The sequence below is a fragment of the Salvelinus namaycush genome, unplaced genomic scaffold (assembly GCF_016432855.1).
Source record: "Salvelinus namaycush isolate Seneca unplaced genomic scaffold, SaNama_1.0 Scaffold280, whole genome shotgun sequence".
In the NCBI taxonomy this organism is placed as follows: domain Eukaryota; kingdom Metazoa; phylum Chordata; class Actinopteri; order Salmoniformes; family Salmonidae; genus Salvelinus; species Salvelinus namaycush.
The window spans coordinates 196,233-205,953 of NW_024059675.1; positions in this window are offsets into that span (position 1 = coordinate 196,233).

Genomic DNA, 9,721 nt, shown 5'->3' on the forward strand with positions numbered 1-9,721 from the left:
ACACGCCCTGTCAACAACAACAACAACACACGCCCTGTCAACAACAACATCAACACACGTCCTGTCAACAACAACAACAACAACACACGCCCTGTCAACAACAACAACAACACACGCCCTGTCAACAACAACATCAACACACGTCCTGTCAACAACAACAACAACAACAACACTCTCTCTCTGTCAACAACAACAACAACACACAACAACAACATCAACACACGTCCTGTCAACAACAACAACAACAACACACGCCCTGTCAACAACAACATCAACACCCGCCCTGTCAACAACAACAACAACATCAACACACGTCCTGTCAACAACAACAACATCAACACACGCCCTGTCAACAACAACAACAACAACACACGCCCTGTCAACAACAACAACAACATCAACACACGTCCTGTCAACAACAACAACAACAACACACGCCCTGTCAACAACATCAACACACGTCCTGTCAACAACAACAACAACATCAACACACGCCCTGTCAACAACAACAACAACATCAACACACGTTCTGTCAACAACAACAACAACATCAACACACGCCCTGTCAACAACAACATCAACACACGCCCTGTCAACAACAACAACAACATCAACCCACATCCTGTCAACAACAACACACGTCCTGTCCACACCAAAACATCAACACATTCCCTGTCAACAACAACAACAACACACATCCTGTCAACAGCAACAACATCAACACACGTCCTGTCCACAACAACAAACATCAACACATGCCCTGTCAACAACAACATCAACACACATCCTGTCAACAACAACAACAACAACATCAACACACGTCCTGTCCACAACAACAACATCAACACATGCCCTGTCAACAACAACATCAACACACGTCCTGTCAACAACAACAACAACATCAACACACATCCTGTCAACAACAACAGCATCAACACACGTTCTGTCAACAACAACAGCATCAACACACGTCCTGTCAACAACAACAACAACACACGTCCTGTCAACAACAACAACAGCATCAACACACGTCCTGTCAACAACAACATCAACACACATCCTGTCAACAACAACATCAACACACATCCTGTCAACAACAACAGCATCAACACACGTTCTGTCAACAACAACAACAACACACGTCCTGTCAACAACATCAACACACGTTCTGTCAACAACATCAACACACATCCTGTCAGCAACAACACATTGCATGTCAACAACAACAACAACATCATCATGCCATAGCCACGTGGACCTCATGGACACACGTCCTGAAACACAGACAGTTACTACGGATACCCTACAGAGATAAAGATGACCTGTTTTGGCATGGACACATTGAGGACTTAGGGAACTGGGTGGGACTTCCTGTGGGTTAAAGAAGAATCAAACAATTCCATCCAGGTTTTCAGGAAGAATCAGCCAATGAATTATCCTCGTGAGCAAACATTCCATAACTTTAGAAGACAGTAAATCACCAGTAAAACCCTCTAGGTGGCAGTACGCACACTACTCATAGAAGACAGTAGATCACCAGTAAAACCCTCTAGGTGGCAGTACGCACACTACTCATAGAAGACAGTAAATCACCAGTAAAACCCTCTAGGTGGCAGTACGCACACTACTCATAGAAGACAGTAGATCACCAGTAAAACCCTCTAGGTGGCAGTACGCACACTACTCATAGAAGACAGTAAATCACCAGTAAAACCCTCTAGGTGGCAGTACGCACACTACTCATAGAAGACAGTAGATCACCAGTAAAACCCTCTAGGTGGCAGTACGCACACTACTCATAGAAGACAGTAAATCACCAGTAAAACCCTCTAGGTGGCAGTACGCACACTACTCATAGAATTAGTGGAAGAAATGAACTACTTAAATATGGAAATGGCCCTAATGGCGCTGCCCATGCGTCATAATGGGACAGATACAAAAATGTGTCATCTAGCAAAGTCTATGGGATAAGCTTAACATCCGGTGTGTGGAGGGTTGGAGGGTTGGAGGGTTGGAGGGATGGAGGGATGGAGGGTTGGAGGGATGGAGGGATGGAGGGTTGGAGGGTTGGAGGGATGGAGGGTTGGAGGGATGGAGGGATGGAGGGTTGGAGGGTTGGAGGGTTGGAGGGATGGAGGGATGGAGGGTTGGAGGGTTGGAGGGTTGGTGGGTTGGAGGGATGGAGGGTTGGTGGGTTGGAGGGTTGGAGGGTTGGAGGGTTGGAGGGTTGGTGGGTTGGAGGGTTGGAGGGATGGAGGGTTGGAGGGTTGGAGGGTTGGTGGGTTGGAGGGTTGGAGGGATGGAGGGATGGTGGGTTGGAGGGATGGAGGGTTGGAGGGTTGGAGGGATGGAGGGTTGGAGGGTTGGAGGGTTGGAGGGATGGAGGGTTGGAGGGTTGGAGGGATGGAGGGATGGAGGGTTGGAGGGTTGGAGGGTTGGTGGGTTGGAGGGATGGAGGGTTGGTGGGTTGGAGGGTTGGAGGGTTGGAGGGTTGGAGGGTTGGTGGGTTGGAGGGTTGGAGGGATGGAGGGTTGGAGGGTTGGAGGGTTGGTGGGTTGGAGGGTTGGAGGGATGGAGGGATGGTGGGTTGGAGGGATGGAGGGTTGGAGGGTTGGAGGGATGGAGGGTTGGAGGGATGGAGGGATGGAGGGTTGGTGGGTTGGAGGGATGGAGGGTTGGAGGGTTGGAGGGTTGGAGGGTTGGAGGGTTGGTGGGTTGGAGGGTTGGAGGGATGGAGGGTTGGAGGGTTGGAGGGTTGGTGGGTTGGAGGGTTGGAGGGATGGAGGGATGGTGGGTTGGAGGGTTGGTGGGTTGGAGGGTTGGAGGGATGGAGGGATGGTGGGTTGGAGGGATGGAGGGTTGGAGGGATGGAGGGATGGAGGGTTGGTGGGTTGGAGGGTTGGAGGGTTGGAGGGTTGGTGGGTTGGAGGGTTGGAGGGATGGAGGGTTGGAGGGTTGGAGGGTTGGAGGGATGGTGGGATGGTGGGTTGGAGGGTTGGAGGGTTGGAGGGATGGTGGGTTGGAGGGATGGAGGGTTGGAGGGTTGGAGGGTTGGAGGGATGGTGGGATGGAGGGTTGGAGGGTTGGAGGGATGGTGGGTTGGAGGGTTGGAGGGTTTAAGGGTTGGAGGGTTGGAGGGTTGGAGGGTTGGAGGGATGGTGGGTTGGAGGGATGGTGGGTTGGAGGGATGGTGGGTTGGAGGGTTGGAGGGATGGAGGGTTGGAGGGATGGTGGGTTGGAGGGTTTAAGGGTTGGAGGGTTGGAGGGATGGAGGGTTGGAGGGATGGTGGGTAGGAGGGATGGTGGGTTGGAGGGATGGTGGGTTGGAGGGTTGGAGGGTTGGAGGGATGGTGGGTTGGAGGGTTGGAGGGATGGAGGGTTGGAGGGTTGGAGGGTTGGAGGGATGGTGGGTTGGAGGGTTGGAGGGTTGGAGGGATGGAGGGATGGAGGGTTGGAGGGATGGAGGGATGGTGGGATGGTGGGTTGGAGGGTTGGAGGGTTGGAGGGTTGGTGGGTTGGAGGGTTGGAGGGTTGGAGGGTTGGAGGGATGGAGGGTTGGAGGGTTGGAGGGATGGAGGGATGGTGGGTTGGAGGGTTGGAGGGTTGGTGGGTTGGAGGGTTGGAGGGATGGAGGGTTGGAGGGTTGGTGGGTTGGAGGGATGGAGGGATGGAGGGTTGGAGGGTTGGAGGGTTGGAGGGTTGGTGGGTTGGAGGGTTGGAGGGTTGGATGGATGGAGGGTTGGAGGGATGGAGGGTTGGAGGGTTGGTGGGTTGGAGGGTTGGAGGGATGGAGGGTTGGAGGGTTGGAGGGTTGGAGGGTTGGTGGGTTGGAGGGATGGTGGGTTGGAGGGTTGGAGGGATGGTGGGTTGGAGGGTTGGAGGGTTGGAGGGTTGGAGGGATGGAGGGTTGGAGGGATGGTGGGTTGGAGGGATGGTGGGTTGGAGGGATGGTGGGTTGGAGGGTTGGAGGGATGGAGGGATGGAGGGTTGGAGGGATGGTGGGTTGGAGGGTTTAAGGGTTGGAGGGTTGGAGGGATGGAGGGTTGGAGGGATGGTGGGTAGGAGGGATGGTGGGTTGGAGGGATGGTGGGTTGGAGGGTTGGAGGGTTGGAGGGATGGTGGGTTGGAGGGTTGGAGGGATGGAGGGTTGGAGGGTTGGAGGGTTGGAGGGATGGTGGGTTGGAGGGTTGGAGGGTTGGAGGGTTGGAGGGAGGGAGGGTTGGAGGGATGGAGGGATGGTGGGATGGTGGGTTGGAGGGTTGGAGGGTTGGAGGGTTGGAGGGTTGGTGGGTTGGAGGGTTGGAGGGTTGGAGGGTTGGAGGGATGGAGGGTTGGAGGGTTGGAGGGATGGAGGGATGGTGGGTTGGAGGGTTGGAGGGTTGGTGGGTTGGAGGGTTGGAGGGATGGAGGGTTGGAGGGTTGGAGGGTTGGTGGGTTGGAGGGATGGAGGGATGGAGGGTTGGAGGGTTGGAGGGTTGGAGGGTTGGTGGGTTGGAGGGTTGGAGGGTTGGAGGGATGGAGGGTTGGAGGGATGGAGGGTTGGAGGGTTGGTGGGTTGGAGGGTTGGAGGGATGGAGGGTTGGAGGGTTGGAGGGTTGGAGGGTTGGTGGGTTGGAGGGTTGGAGGGTTGGAGGGATGGAGGGTTGGAGGGTTGGAGGGTTGGTGGGTTGGAGGGTTGGAGGGATGGAGGGTTGGAGGGATGGAGGGTTGGAGGGTTGGAGGGTTGGAGGGTTGGTGGGTTGGAGGGTTGGAGGGATGGAGGGTTGGAGGGTTGGAGGGATGGTGGGTTGGAGGGTTGGAGGGTTGGTGGGTTGGAGGGTTGGAGGGTTGGTGGGTTGGAGGGTTGGAGGGTTGGTGGGTTGGAGGGTTGGAGGGTTGGTGGGTTGGAGGGTTGGTGGGTTGGAGGGTTGGAGGGTTGGTGGGTTGGAGGGTTGGAGGGATGGAGGGTTGGAGGGTTGGAGGGTTGGTGGGTTGGAGGGTTGGAGGGATGGAGGGATGGTGGGATGGAGGGATGGAGGGTTGGAGGGTTGGAGGGTTGGAGGGTTGGTGGGTTGGAGGGATGGAGGGTTGGTGGGTTGGAGGGTTGGAGGGTTGGAGGGTTGGAGGGTTGGAGGGTTGGTGGGTTGGAGGGTTGGAGGGATGGAGGGTTGGAGGGTTGGTGGGTTGGAGGGTTGGAGGGATGGAGGGATGGTGGGTTGGAGGGATGGAGGGTTGGAGGGATGGAGGGTTGGAGGGTTGGAGGGTTGGAGGGTTGGAGGGTTTAAGGGATGGAGGGTTGGAGGGTTGGAGGGTTGGAGGGTTGGTGGGTTGGAGGGTTGGAGGGATGGAGGGTTGGAGGGATGGAGGGTTGGAGGGTTGGAGGGTTGGTGGGTTGGAGGGTTGGAGGGATGGAGGGTTGGAGGGTTGGAGGGTTGGAGGGATGGTGGGTTGGAGGGTTGGAGGGTTGGAGGGATGGAGGGTTGGAGGGTTGGAGGGATGGAGGGTTGGAGGGATGGAGGGATGGAGGGATGGAGGGATGGAGGGTTGGAGGGTTGGAGGGATGGAGGGGTGGAGGGATGGAGGGATGGAGGGTTGGAGGGATGGAGGGATGGAGGGTTGGAGGGTTGGAGGGATGGTGAGTTGGAGGGATGGAGGGTTGGAGGGTTGGAGGGTTTAAGGGTTGGAGGGTTGGAGGGATGGAGGGTTGGAGGGATGGTGGGTTGGAGGGATGGTGGGTTGGAGGGATGGTGGGTTGGAGGGTTGGAGGGATGGAGGGTTGGAGGGTTGGAGGGTTGGAGGGTTGGAGGGATGGAGGGTTGGAGGGATGGTGGGTTGGAGGGTTTAAGGGTTGGAGGGATGGAGGGTTGGAGGGATGGTGGGTTGGAGGGTTGGAGGGATGGTGGGTTGGAGGGTTGGAGGGATGGAGGGTTGGAGGGTTGGAGGGTTGGAGGGATGGTGGGTTGGAGGGTTGGAGGGTTGGAGGGATGGTGGGTTGGAGGGTTGGAGGGTTGGTGGGTTGGAGGGTTGGAGGGTTGGAGGGATGGAGGGTTGGAGGGATGGAGGGTTGGAGGGTTGGAGGGTTGGAGGGTTGGTGGGTTGGAGGGTTGGAGGGATGGAGGGTTGGAGGGTTGGAGGGTTGGAGGGTTGGTGGGTTGGAGGGTTGGAGGGATGGAGGGTTGGAGGGATGGAGGGTTGGAGGGTTGGAGGGTTGGTGGGTTGGAGGGTTGGAGGGATGGAGGGTTGGAGGGTTGGAGGGTTGGAGGGATGGAGGGTTGGAGGGTTGGAGGGATGGAGGGATGGAGGGTTGGAGGGTTGGAGGGTTTAAGGGTTGGAGGGTTTAAGGGTTGGAGGGTTGGAGGGTTGGAGGGTTGGTGGGTTTATGTGATGGAGGGTTGGAGGGTTGGTGGGTTGGAGGGTTGGTGGGTTTAAGGGATGGAGGGTTGGAGGGTTGGTGGGTTTAAGGGATGGAGGGTTGGAGGGTTGGTGGGTTTAAGGGATGGAGGGTTGGTGGGTTGGAGGGTTTAAGGGATGGAGGGTTGGTGGGTTTAAGGGATGGAGGGTTGGAGGGATGGAGGGTTGGTGGGTTTAAGGGATGGAGGGTTGGTGGGTTTAAGGGATGGAGGGTTGGAGGGTTGGTGGGTTTAAGGGATGGAGGGTTGGAGGGTTTAAGGGTTGGAGGGTTGGAGGGTTGGAGGGTTTAAGGGTTGGAGGGTTGGAGGGATTAAGGGATGGAGGGTTGGTGGGTTGGAGGGTTTAAGGGTTGGAGGGTTGGAGGGATTAAGGGATGGAGGGTTGGAGGGTTTAAGGGATGGAGGGTTGGAGGGTTTAAGGGATGGAGGGTTGGAGGGATGGAGGGATGGAGGGTTGGAGGGTTGGAGGGATGGTGGGTTCTTCTTTCAGTCCAATGCACACACACACACACACACACACACACACACACACACACACACACACACACACACACACACACACACACACACACACACACACACACACACACACACACACACACATGATAGTAGTATGATAGGTGTTGTTTAACAGGGTCAGCCATAGTAGTATGATAGGTGTTGTTTTACAGGGTCAGTCATAGTAGTATGATAGGTGCAGTGTAATGTGTTGTTTTACAGGGTCAGTCATAGTAGTATGATAGGTGTTGTTTTACAGGGTCAGTCATAGTAGTATGATAGGTGTTGTACAGGGTCAGCCATAGTAGTATGATAGGTGGTGTTTTACAGGGTCAGCCATAGTAGTATGATAGGTGTTGTTTTACAGGGTCAGTCATAGTAGTATGATAGGTGTTGTTTTACAGGGTCAGTCACAGTAGTATGATAGGTGTTGTTTTACAGGGTCAGTCATAGTAGTATGATAGGTGTTGTTTTACAGGGTCAGCCATAGTAGTACGATAGGTGGTGTTTTACAGGGTCAGTCATAGTAGTATGATAGGTGTTGTTGTACAGGGTCAGTCATAGTAGTATGATAGGTGTTGTTTTACAGGGTCAGCCATAGTAGTATGATAGGTGTTGTTTTACAGGGTCAGCCATAGTAGTACGATAGGTGGTGTTTTACAGGGTCAGTCATAGTAGTATGATAGGTGTTGTTGTACAGGGTCAGTCATAGTAGTATGATAGGTGTTGTTTTACAGGGTCAGCCATAGTAGTATGATAGGTGTTGTTTTACAGGGTCAGCCATAGTAGTACGATAGGTGTTGTTTTACAGGGTCAGTCATAGTAGTATGATAGGTGTTGTTGTACAGGGTCAGTCATAGTAGTATGATAGGTGTTGTTTTACAGGGTCAGTCATAGTAGTATGATAGGTGTTGTTTTACAGGGTCAGTCATAGTAGTATGATAGGTGTTGTTTTACAGGGTCAGTCATAGTAGTATGATAGGTGTTGTTTTACAGGGTCAGCCATAGTAGTATGATATGTGTTGTTTTACAGGGTCAGTCATAGTAGTATGATAGGTGTTGTTTTACAGGGTCAGTCATAGTAGTATGATAGGTGTTGTTGTACAGGGTCAGTCATAGTAGTATGATAGGTGTTGTTTTACAGGGTCAGTCATAGTAGTATGATAGGTGTTGTTTTACAGGGTCAGTCATAGTAGTATGATAGGTGTTGTTTTACAGGGTCAGTCATAGTAGTATGATAGGTGGTGTTTTACAGGGTCAGCCATAGCAGTATGATAGGTGTTGTTTTACAGGGTCAGTCATAGTAGTATGATAGGTGTTGTTTTACAGGGTCAGTCATAGTAGTATGATAGGTGGTGTTTTACAGGGTCAGTCATAGTAGTATGATAGGTGTTGTTTTACAGGGTCAGTCATAGTAGTATGATAGGTGTTGTTTTACAGGGTCAGTCATAGTAGTATGATAGGTGTTGTTTTACAGGGTCAGTCATAGTAGTATGATAGGTGTTGTTTTACAGGGTCAGTCATAGTAGTATGATATGTGTTGTTTTACAGGGTCAGCCATAGTAGTATGATAGGTGTTGTTTTACAGGGTCAGTCATAGTAGTATGATAGGTGTTGTTTTACAGGGTCAGTCATAGTAGTATGATATGTGTTGTTTTACAGGGTCAGTCATAGTAGTATGATAGGTGTTGTTTTACAGGGTCAGCCATAGTAGTATGATAGGTGTTGTTTTACAGGGTCAGTCATAGTAGTATGATAGGTGTTGTTTTACAGGGTCAGCCATAGTAGTATGATAGGTGTTGTTGTACAGGGTCAGTCATAGTAGTATGATAGGTGTTGTTTTACAGGGTCAGTCATAGTAGTAGGATAGGTGTTGTTTTACAGGGTCAGTCATAGTAGTATGATATGTGTTGTTTTACAGGGTCAGTCATAGTAGTATGATAGGTGTTGTTTTACAGGGTCAGCCAAAGTAGTATGATAGGTGTTGTTTTACAGGGTCAGTCATAGTAGTATGATAGGTGTTGTTTTACAGGGTCAGTCATAGTAGTATGGCTGTGTGCTGGAAATCCTTGGTAGAGCATGGGTGGAGGAGGCATTGTGGTGCTGTAAAACCTTGGTAGAGCATGGGTGGAGGAGGCATTGTGGTGCTGTAAAACCTTGGTAGAGCATGGGTAGAGTAGGCATTGTGGTGCTGTAAAACCTTGGTCGAGCATGGATGGAGTAGGCATTGTGGTGCTGTAAAACCTTGGTAGAGCATGGGTGGAATAGGCATTGTGGTCCTGTAAAACCTTGGTAGAGCATGGGTGGAGTAGGCATTGTGGTGCTGTAAAACCTTGGTCGAGCATGGGTGGAGTAGGCATTGTGGTGCTGTAAAACCTTGGTCGAGCATGGGTGGAGTAGGCATTGTGGTGCTGTAAAACCTTGGTAGAGCATGGGTGGAGTAGGCATTGTGGTGCTGTAAAACCTTGGTAGAGCATGGTTGGAGTAGGCATTGTGGTGCTGTAAAACCTTGGTAGAGCATGGGTGGAGTAGGCATTGTGGTGCTGTAAAACCTTGGTAGAGCATGGGTGGAGTAGGCATTGTGGTGCTGTAAAACCTTGGTAGAGCATGGGTGGAGTAGGCATTGTGGTGCTGTAAAACCTTGGTAGAGCATGGGTGGAGTAGGCATTGTGGTGCTGGAAAACCTTGGTAGAGCATGGGTGGAGTAGGCATTGTGGTGCTGTAAAACCTTGGTAGAGCATGGGTGGAGTAGGCATTGTGGTGCTGTAAAACCTTGGTAGAGCATGGGTGGAGTAGGCATTGTGGTGCTGGAAAACCTTGGTAGAGCATGGGTG